Source organism: Mobula birostris, chromosome 3, assembly GCF_030028105.1.
Source record: "Mobula birostris isolate sMobBir1 chromosome 3, sMobBir1.hap1, whole genome shotgun sequence".
In the NCBI taxonomy this organism is placed as follows: Eukaryota; Metazoa; Chordata; class Chondrichthyes; order Myliobatiformes; family Myliobatidae; genus Mobula; species Mobula birostris.
In genome coordinates this window covers 165813184-165825985 of record NC_092372.1, presented here as the reverse complement: position 1 = coordinate 165825985, position 12802 = coordinate 165813184, and the positions used below count along the sequence as shown (strand labels likewise).

General features: G+C 40.2%; 1 protein-coding gene across 3 annotated transcripts in view; it reads right to left on the bottom strand.

Annotated features, from left to right (window-relative positions):
* Positions 1-12802, bottom strand: part of egfra (epidermal growth factor receptor a (erythroblastic leukemia viral (v-erb-b) oncogene homolog, avian)) — a 288862-nt gene that overhangs the window by 163625 nt on the left and 112435 nt on the right. The gene's annotated exons all lie outside the window — the stretch shown is intronic.

The window sequence follows — 12802 nt, the reverse complement described above, 5'->3', positions numbered from 1 at the left end:
CTCTATGGTATCCTGGTTAATAGCAGACAGCTTTCTCCATAAATTTCCACTTAAATCTTCAACCACGCACACCCTGCATTTACTTACTTATTGGCCAATTCCCCAACTTTGAATGAAAATCCCTCCTTCCACAAAGTAATTTCATACCCAAGATGAATGTGTGGAGTAACTGGCCAATGTAATGCTTGATTTCCGGCCAACAGTGTTACCTCTTTCTACAGAATGGAAGTGATTGTAAGCAGATTAGCAATTTTGATATGGATGATTTTCCCCCAACAGTGAAGAAACATCATAGCTCAAAAATAAAGCAAATAATTTTTCCTGTCTCCTACTCAATTGCCAAAAATGAGTTCCATTTTACATTTTGGCCATGCGATCACAACAAGCATTCTTTTTGTGATGCAATTGACAAACTGAGACAGAGGACCACCCTAACTGTTTCCCCACAGGCATCCTGCCAGTGAGATCTGGCACTATGTCTCTTTTAGTATTCCAGTGGGGGTACTAAACTCCTTTCTCTTAAAAATGAAACATATGCACTCAAACTAGCAGCAAACTAGAAGATAGACATGCAATGGTCAAAATATATCATCTCCAATAAAATTCAGAGTTCAGCATTGTTTGATACCTGACTTTTACTTTTATTTAACACATCTCCTCTTTGAACTTTTAACAGTAACTTTTTTGCATATTAAAATAGGACCCATTGAAGAAGGTGGACTTTTAATCACTGTATTCTACCCTGCCACATTGCACAAAAGCAGAATCAACAGCAAGTATCATTAATACTCAAGAATGAGCATCTTTTAATTTCAATACAGATTAATATGAGATTTCCCAGCAAAATAGTGATCTAATCATAGATCTGAAGAAACAAGACAATTTGATTGCATCTGTGAGGAGATTCACTTAATTTTTCAGGTTCATGATACTTCACTGGAACAGCAAAAGAAACAAAAGTAAATGGACTGCACAGGGAAGAGAAAGATAAAGGTCAAGTTGCAGTTTCAAAAAGAGCACTAATCTGTATGCTGTTGATGAAAAATCTGATAATGATGTGAATGACACAAGACTGCACAGCCTTGAGATTTAAATGTGAAAACTTACAAGAAACTAGCAATATGGCTTACACCAGAAGTGAACAGCAAACAAATTAAAATGGGATTGGAGACGGGCTCAGCTGTTTCAGTTATTCTACAAATGAGTTTGAACGGCATTTCAAAGACACTGAACTGAAGCCTGCTGATATCCAACTAAGAACTGACACTGGAGAAAAGATAACTCCTGTAGGAATGACATTTGTAACAGTGAAATACAACAACCAACAAGCCATATTGGGTTTGTATGTGATAAAAACAGGACAGCCAGCATTGTGGGGCCATGATTATCTGAGACAACTACAACTTGATTGGAGATCCATCCACTATTTGCATGCTCCTGCAATGGGGTCAATTGAAAGAGAATTAAGGTACTGGATGATGCCACAGCAGTGTTCAAGGAAGACATGGGAAAATTCAAACACATCAAGGGTAAAATAGTGTTAAATGAAAATGTCACACCCGTCTGGTTCCTTATTTCCATGATAAAGTAGCTATTGAGCTAGATTGCATTGAGGCTGAAGGGATTCTTTCCAAGGTTGAGCTGAACCCGTGGGCAGCATCAATGGTTCCAGTAGCCAAGGAGGATGGGTCTGTCAGGATCTGTGATGATTTTAAGGACACCATCAACCCAGTTCTGAAAGTAGATCAATACCCTCTGCTCAGGATGGAGGGTATCTTTGCAAACCTTTCTGCAGAGAATCACTTCAGCAAAGTAGACTTAACTGCGGCCTATCTACAGATGGAGATGGAAGACGAATCCAAAGTCTTTCTCACCATAAGCACTCAAAGGGTTTTATTGCAATACAAAGTTTATTTTTGAAGTAGCATCTGTATCTCCACTCTGGCAGAAAGCCATGGACCAGGTGCTGTAAGGCTGCTCCTGAATGACATCACTCTTACCAGTAAGGATGACAAGAAACACCTCTAAAATCTCAAGATGGTGTTAAAAATATTTGAAAATTATGGGCTCAAGACATGACATGACAAGCGTGAATTCTTTAAGCCAAACATCACATACTGTGGTCACACAGTAAGTGAGGGGATTGGGAGTTCTCGCACTATCCAAGTTGAGAGCTATTGAAGAAGTGATGTGCCCGTCATCTAGACATGATCAAAATGAAAGTGTTGGCTCAAAGCTTTGTTTGGTGGCCAGTGACAGATCAGTAGATTGAGCAGCTTGCCAAGCACTGTTTGTGATACCAACACGTCAAGAAGATGCCAAGAGCAGTGCCTCTCCATCTCTGGGAATAGCCTGCATTGCCCTGGCAGAGGATTCAAGTGGATTTTGCTGGACCATTCATGTGGATGCAGCCACAAAGTTGCCAGAAGTATTCCCAATAGACTCTACTAAAGCCTCACACATTGTTAATCTGTCGAAAAGCCTCTTCTCAAGGACTGGTTTTCTAGAAGACCTGATCAGTAACAATGGACCACAGTTCGCTGTGGAACAGTTTCAGTCATTCCTGAAAATGAATGGAATAAGACATATTATATCTGCACCATACCATCCAGTTATAAATGGCTTGGTGGAAAGGTTTGTTCACAGTCTAAAGAAAGTACTGCGAGCCATGTCAGCAGAACACACTACACTAACACTGCATCAGAAGCTCACCAATCTCCTCCTTGCATATCACAATGCAGCACACTCCACAACCAACAACTCACCAGCTAAGCTATTCCTGGGTTGTCCCTTATGCTCAAGCTTGGATCTCCTCAAACCCAATCTCAGAAAGAGTATGCAGGACAAACAGATAAGACAAATTGAGGGCTCCTCAAACATGGAGGTTTGATGGTTCACTCCAGGACAAGCAGTGCTGACAAAGGATTACAAAGATGATCAAAAGCGGAATACGTGGAAAGATTAAGGACAGAGGTGGACTCTCTCCTACACAGTGGAGATTGCAGCTGATGGCACCTGCAGACAACACTTTGAGCAGTTGAGAGAAGAGTCAATTGTTAGTGAAGAAATGTGTCCAGAGCTGTGAGAACTATTTCCTGCAGCCCTCGTGTCTACTCCTACAACCACCCCAGAGGAGATCCCAGAACCTGTGATTGTTTCACAGTCACAATTCTTACCTGCTAAGCAGAGTTATCCTCCTCGTCAGGAAGGACACTGTCCCACAAGAGTAGGAAATCCTCATCAGCAATTAAATATTTATGCCTGAATGGAGTTTATAGCTAAGCAGAGAGAAGTGTCATAGATTTAGTATGTCAGTATTATTTGAGTAATATTTTAGAGATACTGTTTAATTAAGCATTCTTTGTTTACATAATTCATTGAGTTATACTGTATGTAAGAATCATGTGAATGGGGTACGTTATTGCGCCACCACTCCATACGTGAGCAATCACAAAAAAAAACTGAGTAGACAGGTATCCTGGCTCCTGAGCTTTGCTTTAAATTAGTTTCTGGAGTTGTAAATCATAACATGAAGGATCTGTAGCCTGAAATATTAGCTTTTTCTCTTCCCACAGATGAACCTTGTTCTACTTGGTGTTTCCAGAATCTGCAGTTTTTGATTTCATTGAACTATTTGTCATAACAGCAAAATATAATGCACCCTGAATAATTTCTCCAATTTACTCCAGATTTCCACTTCAAATACGTTTAATCAGCTTTTAGTTGAATGCTTAAGCTATACTAAAATCATTTCTATATTCAACTGCAGAAATACAAAATGATACAATGCTATTAATTTATAAGAGAGCATAGTTGACCTTTAACTTTATTCAATTTATTTTTAAAGAGAAATGTCATTCCTTCAATTATAGGCACTGATGTTTGGAAAAATCCATTACTTTGTCAAACAGCCATGACATCCTCTCATTACAGTTTTTGTGTGCACAGGTCTCCTTATTGCCATCTTCTACATTGTATTTAGAAGTTGGTTTCCAGATTTTACAATACAATTGTGCTTAAAAATTCATGGAACAGTTCTTACTGCTTGTAGAACACAAATAAAAAGGAGTATTGAAGAGGAACACTAAGGAAAAATTAATTTAGTGAATGACTGTACCAGTCCACATTACTGAACAGTGTCTCATATTCCAACAACAGCTGTTCTTGATGTACTTCTGGATCATCTCAAACTGTCTGAATTAAATATTATCAATTCAAAAGCAAATCCACAAAACAGACAGTTATTTTTCTCTCAGTTGAGAACTACAATCTCGATGCCACAATTAAATCATTACCTAAAATTGTACATAACACATTCTATTTTCTTTGACAAGGGCCCCCAACTGTGTTCTGCCTGAATCCTCTCTCCATCCCAGCGGCTGCACTTTACTTTTTCAGCTCGTCAAGGTATAACTGATCTGCGGGCCTGGTCACTGAGCAGATCCTCAGCCCCTTTCCCAGAATATTCCAAGGCCCTTTTGACAATTGGTACAGTTCAATGCCCCTTCAACTGTTTTTAAATACAGTGAATCCGGATAATTGGGCTATTGGTTAATGGGACAGCTGCTTATTTGGGACGACTCATTAAGAACCAAAACTAATTGAGAAACTGGCTGGGATTTGTTTTGTTCATTTGGGACACTAATTGGGACAGGAAACTGTTGCTGAATAGTTTCTGACTAGTGTCAGTCGCATGCACTTGTGTGGCCATTAGAAATGACACTGTGCTTACAGCAGACAGTTTTTTCATAGCGTCAGCTGCGTGTGTTTGTGTTCAAAAAGCAGTGATTTTTATCACTGATAGTTGGCGAGAAATAAGCAGCAAGACAAGTCAGAACTATTTTGCTCACTGCAGTTTTCAAGAATCCAGGTAGAAAATGCCAGAAATGGCCTGGAATAAAAATGAAATGATTTCACTCCTTCAACAAGTGAGGAACTACAAAGAATTTGAAAGTATCAACAATCATCTTGAATGTTACCTTTGGTCCCCACCTGACACTCCGTTCTCACCTGTGACTCGAAGTAGACGTTTGCATGAGACAGTGGGCACAGCCCAGAACACCACTTTGAAAGGCAGGCTAAACTAGGTGGAGATAGTGGGTCTCACATCCTGGTGAGATAGAGACATCCCTGTCCGAACATGCGAAGGCAGCTTGGACTGGGCAGATGAGATCTACAGTGAGATTCAATGGCCAGGAAGGCAGCTCTACAGTGCTCTGTGGAGAGCGAAGGGCATAACGAGGCTCAGAAGTTGTTATGGTCATCCACTACAACCAAGGAAAATCCCAGTTGTAATGGACCCGAACATCTGAGGGAAAGAGAGAGGAACTGCCCCAGTGCACTGGCTTTCCCACATTAAAAGCTCCCCTGCACAGTATTGCTGTCATCGTTGGATAGAACGACACTAGTATTGGTAAGTGTTTTAAATTTGTTCTGTATTTCATATGAATAGATAACTTGTTACTCTGTTAAAGGTAGTTTGTCTTTCTTTTAAATATACCTTTTTACCAATTTTGATTAAATCGGCCAATTGGGGCAGCCGTTTAAATGGGCCAAAATGTACGGTTCTGATGTGTCCCAATTAACCAGAATCTACTGAATCTCTGATAATCAAAGACATTTTAAAACAATTAAAGGAAATTTAAATAATTGCAAAATTAACTAAATTTTTAATTTTCAACAAAAATACATTTAATGTAAATTAACATAAAAAAGTAAAGTATTTACCTTTACCCTGCCAGTGTAAGTATTCAGCTGCCAAGTTCAGCATGAATGAGCTCTGGGCCAGACTTTGTGCTGGGTCCAGGCATCTGTCCTCCACTGCATTCCTGACTTCCAGGTTGCAATGTGCAGACCTAGAAGGCAGGAACGCATTGACCCACGAAAGCGTTCTGACCAATGGCCCTTTTCCAAACTACAAAGAAAATTGTGATTTGTATACAAAGAAAAATGCAACAGCAAGAAGCAATTTGAAAGGAAACATTTAAGCAGAACGGATACTGAAACAATTAGGTCAGCTTGATAGCCAACGTTTACTACAATCACACATTCACAAGCATGTGTTGTTCAATAACTCACTTCAATAATATAACTGCATTTCATAAGGCCATAAGATGTAGGAGCAGAAAGGCCATTTGGCCCATCGAGTCTGCTTCACCATTTAATCATGGGCTGATTCAATTCTTCCAGTCATCCCCACTCCCCTGCTTTCACCCCATTGATGCCCTGGATAATCAAGAACCTATCTATCTCTGCCTTAAATGTATCCAATGACTTGGCCTCCACAGCCACTCGTGGCAACAAATTCCACAGATTTACCACCCTCTGTCTAAAGTAATTTCTCCGCATCTCAGTTCTAAAAGGACGTCCTTCAATCCTCTTGTCCTAGAATCCCCTACCATGGGAAATACTATTTCAACACTATTTCTCCTGCAAAGTATGAAATCACACCCAGACAGACCTCATGTAGAGCTTTGACTTGAAAACGCTGACAGTTCTTTTCTTTCCACAGATGCTGCTTGACTGAATTTCTCCAGCAGATTGATTCTAGAAACATCGCTGCTATTCATGATGTTCAAGTCAGTTTTATTTGATCCTTACGCATTAAAATTTTGTACATAAGATTAAATTAGTTAAATGCAATGTTCTACTTCTTAAAATTGTTGAAGAATGCGCTATGAAAATGATGTAACATCAAGTGGTGAAGACATGCAATCTAATGGCTTCCAAATGAAAATGAATGAGCAAATGAGAGATCAATGATAGTGAGCTCATGCAGTTGAATGGGAGGAGATTTACAAGGAGTGCAAGCATCCACAAAGAAGTCCTGAACCAAGTAACCTGCTATTATGCTGTGTACTCTATGTAAAGATTTGCTGAATACAATGATCTTCCTGAGGTATGCCATCAAGTTTTTGACTTTAAGAAACATGGCCTTCCTCCTACATGATTGGAAAGGCTGGTTATCTGAGGTTACTGAGTTCAGTTCCTGAGGGCTGCAATGCACCTGTCTGAAAGATGAATTGCTTTTCATCAAGCTTACACTGGGCTCCATTGGAAAACTACATCAGGTTGAAGGCAAGTTCATGGATTCCCTCTGCTTAGACAACAAGCTTGACCCCAAGTTTTGAGTCATTTAGTTCTGATTAGAATTAAGTCAGAAAATTAGTTAATAAAATAAGAATAAAATTAATTAGACTTAAAATGACTGGCAGCTAGCTCAGGATTGCTCTTGTAGACTAATCAAGCAGCTGCACAAAGCAGTCACCCAACTTGTGTTGGCTTCTTCAAAGTACAGGAGGTACATTGTGAGTGCCAGATGCAGTACAGCAGGCTAGTAGTATAAATGAAATGCTGCTTCACCTGGATTGTTGGCTGGAAAGAGGTAAAAGGTGCTGCAATGCCTGTGGTTGTACGGGAAGGTGCAGTCAGAAGTGGAGTAGCTGTTGGTAGAGACTGTAGAGTAAACAAGGGAATGGACTCTTCAACGCATTGAGGTGGGATGGTGTGCATCAAAGGCATCATGTTGAAATTATAGAGGATGTATGGCCATATCATTTCCATGAAAGAACAATCCAGCTATTTCCGTTAAAATTCCCAGATCACTCCATTTAAACCTGCATTTTTCCCCTATTCAAGTAATTATTCAACTCTCTTCGGTGCACTTGCATGTAACTATTAAATCTGCGGCCACTGCCTCACCTGGCAATGCATGAATTCTATTAGATCTTGAAATGCCCTTTGTTCAAAACAAACACCTCCAGACAATATGCACACATCTCTGGAAACATTGCCATAAATCTCTTCTGCACTCTAAGACTTTCACAGCTTTCCTGAAACAGCAGCTAAAACTGGATATAATTTTTTTTATATGAACACAAGAGATTCTGCAGATGCTGGAGACCTTGAGCAGTAGGTGCAAAATGCTTGAGGAATCTCAGCAGGTCAGGCACTGTCCATGGGAGAGAATAAATGGCCAACATTTTTGGCTGGTACCCTTAATCAGAACTGGAAAGAAAATAGTAGTGGTGGTGGTGGAGGGATCAGAATAGGGAAAATGGACAAACAGAGAAAGGGGAGGGGGGAGAAATTACCAGAAGTAGAGAAATTTATGTTCATGCCATGAAGTTGGAGGCTACACAGACTGAATACGAGGTGTTGCTCCTCCTGTCTGAGTGTGGCCATATTACTGCATCATGGACTGACATGTCAGAAAGGGGAACAGAATTTTTACATTTTAACTAAAACATTTCTGATTATTTCACATAACTAGTGTACAGCAACCAGAGTTAGGAAGCTGTTGCTTTTAAGTAAAGGTGCCTCACTTTTATAAGCTTGAATCAAAAACAGAAAACACTGAAGATTTCTGGCATCTGGAGTTCCTTGCTTTTATTCTCTTTTCCCCTCTGCTTATTACATAACACTTGGCAGGCGTTTTCAGACCTGCACCTCCGTGGAAAACATGCACTAACATATGAAGGGGATCTCTCTCTCATTATCAAATATATTCCCCGGTTATAAAGGAATAAACACATGTTCCTGCCTCGTATTTAGAACTCCAAGTTTCAATACTTGTACTAAGGAATAAATGATGTGTGATGTATTTGAAAAAGGAACTAATCTGGTAAAGCGGTCAGCTGCTCTGACGAGTCCCCTCAGCGGTGGCTCTTCAGATAATGTGCACAGGAAATATTTCCTGCTCATTTCCTTCAGTAAGTTTGTGTTGCCAACAATCCAGAGACTGAACTTTCAGAGACTGAGTCCAGCTGCTGTCTGATTGTCATGAAAGATTATGCTTCCTTGCCTCTGAAACCCCAAACCATATAGTTAGCCAAAGGACAATGAAGAACAAAACAAGTGAATACAGTGCCTTTTAACAAGAGATTGAAAATATTGCCGTGAAATGCTGAAATATCAAAGAGGCAGTTTACTTACTGATGAAGATGAAAACATTGCACCGTGGAAATTTTGAGAAGCAATAAAATTGGAATTTGTTTATCTGAACACAACTGGTTAGTAAGCTGTGTACATACATCTATTGATGTTTCTGGCCACAACTTCAGTGATGTTCCTGGAATCATCGGGTGTTTCGGGTCTTTCAACATTACACAACCTCCTCCATGTGACCCAGCCGGGGCTGATCAGACCTCAGCTTGTGTCCAGATGGCTAGCTACTTATGACTCCATGGCTCCCCCCTTTTGAGCCACAGCCATCTTGAGGCCCTCTCTGCCGCATCGGTGGTACTGCGGATGGCCCTCCTCTTCCTCTCTCCCTCGATGCCCAAAATGCTGAAGGCTCTTACTAAGGAATGGGCTGCGAATCCCCTGCAACCAACCTCCACTGGGAGACACCTCACTCATGGCTTGCAGCTTCCTATCAACCCCTCCCTTCATCGTTGCCTCCAGAATTTGGTTAACATCTTCATCAAACTGCTTCCGCAGTGAAGTCATGTTAGCTGCAGGTTATTTGATCCGGCTCCTGTTAGACTTCATGTTAGAGGGATTAGTTTGCAACACTTGGAGGTTCCGGGCACTATGGGGTGACTCCGGGCCTGGCCCTTCCTTAAAGTATCTATTGTTGCAATGATTTGGATCTATCAGGGCCTTTTTTTTTTTTTTTTTACAATTGTTTAACTATGACTTGTTTTTGCAGAGCAGCTGTAATTTAGTATAGATCTCAACAGCACTTGGAAGTAAATTGTAAGAACAAAACTAGACTGTAATCTGGAGTTAAGGGGGAACTGAACGCCATGTGTGGCTAAAGAGGTGGGTTTCCAGAGGAATCCTAAAACATAGAAATAACTCGGGAGTTTAGTTGCAGCAACAATTTTACTTTTAAGTATTATATTTCTTGAGATTAACAATGCCCGACTACTATGGTTTATTTTAATGAAAAGGATTATACATTTCCAGTCTACTGTAGGTAATCATCTTCCTAGGTATTGTAAATCATTTGTTTTAAGGCTACCGCTCATGAGTTTCAAGGTGTTTTATATTTTAACCCATTTCTATATTTGCTTGCCTAATCTTCAGTCCATGTTGCTTTGAAGGAATCAGAAAACAGCACCCCACACAAGAAGCCAGAAACTGAAGTTTAGTTGTGATATTGGGTAGTTGAGTGACTGGGTTTACAAGAGAGTTTAAAGAGAGGAAGAGAAGAAGATTTAAACTAATGTGACCAAGAACAAAGATCGGGGTAACAGGAGTGATGAGTGAGTGGAAATTGGTACAGGATAGGATGATGGAAAATTATACATCAGTAAAAACAAGCAGCAATATTCTCAAGTTTCATCATTCTATACAGGTTAAAGCCATTCACAAAGATCTATTGTATTAATACACCAGGTTTAGTAAATTCAGGCACACCATCTTTGTTAATTACACTTTCTAAACACTCTTGGATCAAAAGAAACATTAAGCAAAAGGAAATTGTCATATTGCTAATTCTCTGTAGGTGAGAACTTTAGACTAGCAGTCATTGAGTGATTTTTTTCCTCTCTTGGAGATGTGTGCAACACATATTGCCTTTGTAAACATCTGATTCTATGGCAGTAAAAGTTTCCTTTTACACTCAATGCAAGCTGTTATTTAGGTGTACACCCTATCCTCATTATATGCGCCTTCAGACTATGCGGATTCAGAGTTATGCGAGGAACCTATTTCTACCAACGTCTCGTTATATGCGCCAAAAATGTCAGTTATGCAAGGAGCACTGCCTTCCCGCCAAAACAAGTCACGTGCACACACCTCACAGTCTCACTGTTGGGACTAGAAGCACCGCTTTCCCGCCAATACAAGTCAGGTGCGTGCGCTTCACAATCTCTCTCCCATCACTCTCGCATTGGTTTTGGCAAGGTGTGGATGCGCGATCTTAAACTTTTGTTGGTTTTACCTACGGTGCAGTGATTTTGTGCTTGAAACATTTAATTATACCTCCTAAGCGTCTGATGTCATGTCCTGGGCCGTCAGCCAAGCGGCAGAGAACCGCTTTAACACTTGAAAAAAAGTTGGAAATTATAAACAGCGCGGCATCAGCTAAAGGTAACACAGCTCTGGGACGCTACTGTCAGGAACAGAATTTTGCCTTTAAAGTTCTTTTGTTGCTTGACAATGCGCCAGCCCATCCTAAACATTTGGACAGCATTCATCCTAACATAACAGTGCATTTCCTGTCGCCTAACACAACATCGCTGATTCAACCACTCGACCAAGGTGCAATCCACATTCAAGGCATACGTATTTTTTTTTACAGCGAACTCTCTCTCAGATGCTGCAAGCAGCAGACGATTTTGAAAACCCCAGGAGTTTACCAACGGTGAGGGAATGGTGGAAGTCGGAACACTCGGAACACTATGATTTATTACATTGAATATTACCTTAAATTGATTAAATATAATACAAATGTTGTCTTGTAGTACTGCTTTTGTGTTGTATTGGCATAAAAATGTGAATAAGTTACAGATGAAACATATTTAGGAAGCCCTCTGGAACGCATCCCTATTTTCTCCATTTAAATAATTGTTCATATTATGTGATTTCACATTATGCGTCAACTTTGAGGAACGTATCCCTCCCATATAATGAGGATAGGGTGTATCTATTTCTTGTTCATCAATATTGGGTGGAAATCAGAAATATATGTAGAAAATGGAAATCAAAAACCAAAACAGAAGTGCTGGAAACACTCAGCAGATTTGGCAGCACCTTTGGAAATAAAGAAGAGAATTAATACTTCACATGAAGGGTTACAAATGAGGGGCATGCGAGAGCTAGTGATAGGATGGATTGCAGGAATCTATGTCCTCCAGTCTAATTAGTACTTATGACTAGAAGTCAAAGATTTAGGGAGGGGGAAGAGATTTAGTGAGGATATGAAAGACGGAGCTTCACTCAGATTAGTGAATATTTGGAATAGACTGCCTGAGAGAGTGGTCAAAGCAGAGTCACTGACAGTAATCAAGAAATGTATAGACCCGGGGTTCCAACTTCTTCTACGCCATGGACCAATACCATTAAGCAAGAGGTCCTTGGACCCCAGATTGGGAATCTCTCATTTAGACATACTCTTGAATCACCTATGCATAAAAGGCACAGTGCTGGCTGATGGGATTAACATGGCTGGGTGCCCACTGATCAGAATGGGTGCGATCGGCCAAATGGCTTGCTTCCATGTTGCACGAATCCACAACTGTCACTATTCAGGAGGACTGAGAAAAAGGCAAAAGCAAGCCGTTAGAAGTTGCAAGATATGGGGGAGGAATGGATCTGAGAAAAGGAGTACAACATGACAAGGGTACAACAGTTTCCTTTGAACAAATCATTCTTCTCTAAAGTTCTCCGCACCTGGTTCATCAACTCCATTTCCTTTTCCACAGGCACTACTCACATCTTCTGTCTTTATTCCCTTACAGTGATAAGATTACTGAAGGAATAAAGATCAACAGTGAAGCTATAATCCAGTGCAGAGATGTGGCAAAGTTTCTGAATAATGAACAGTGTAACTTTACTTCTAATGTGGTAGCCATTATAGTAAATATTTACTATAAAGTGAAGCTTTATGGCTTCAAACTGAAAGTCATCCTCAGCACATCAGTAGAAAATCAGCATATTTAAGAAATTGTATTGAATTGTAACTAATTGGATATCTGACTGACAAGTTGGTAACTCTAAAATATGATACGAGTTTGTGGAATGCAAAGAACATCTTCTATTTTCATTGCAGTGACAAACTCTCCGACATGCACTTGAGGAGTAGTGACATGCTGTGCTGCAGACCAAGCACTAGAAGGAGAGAATTGCTTTG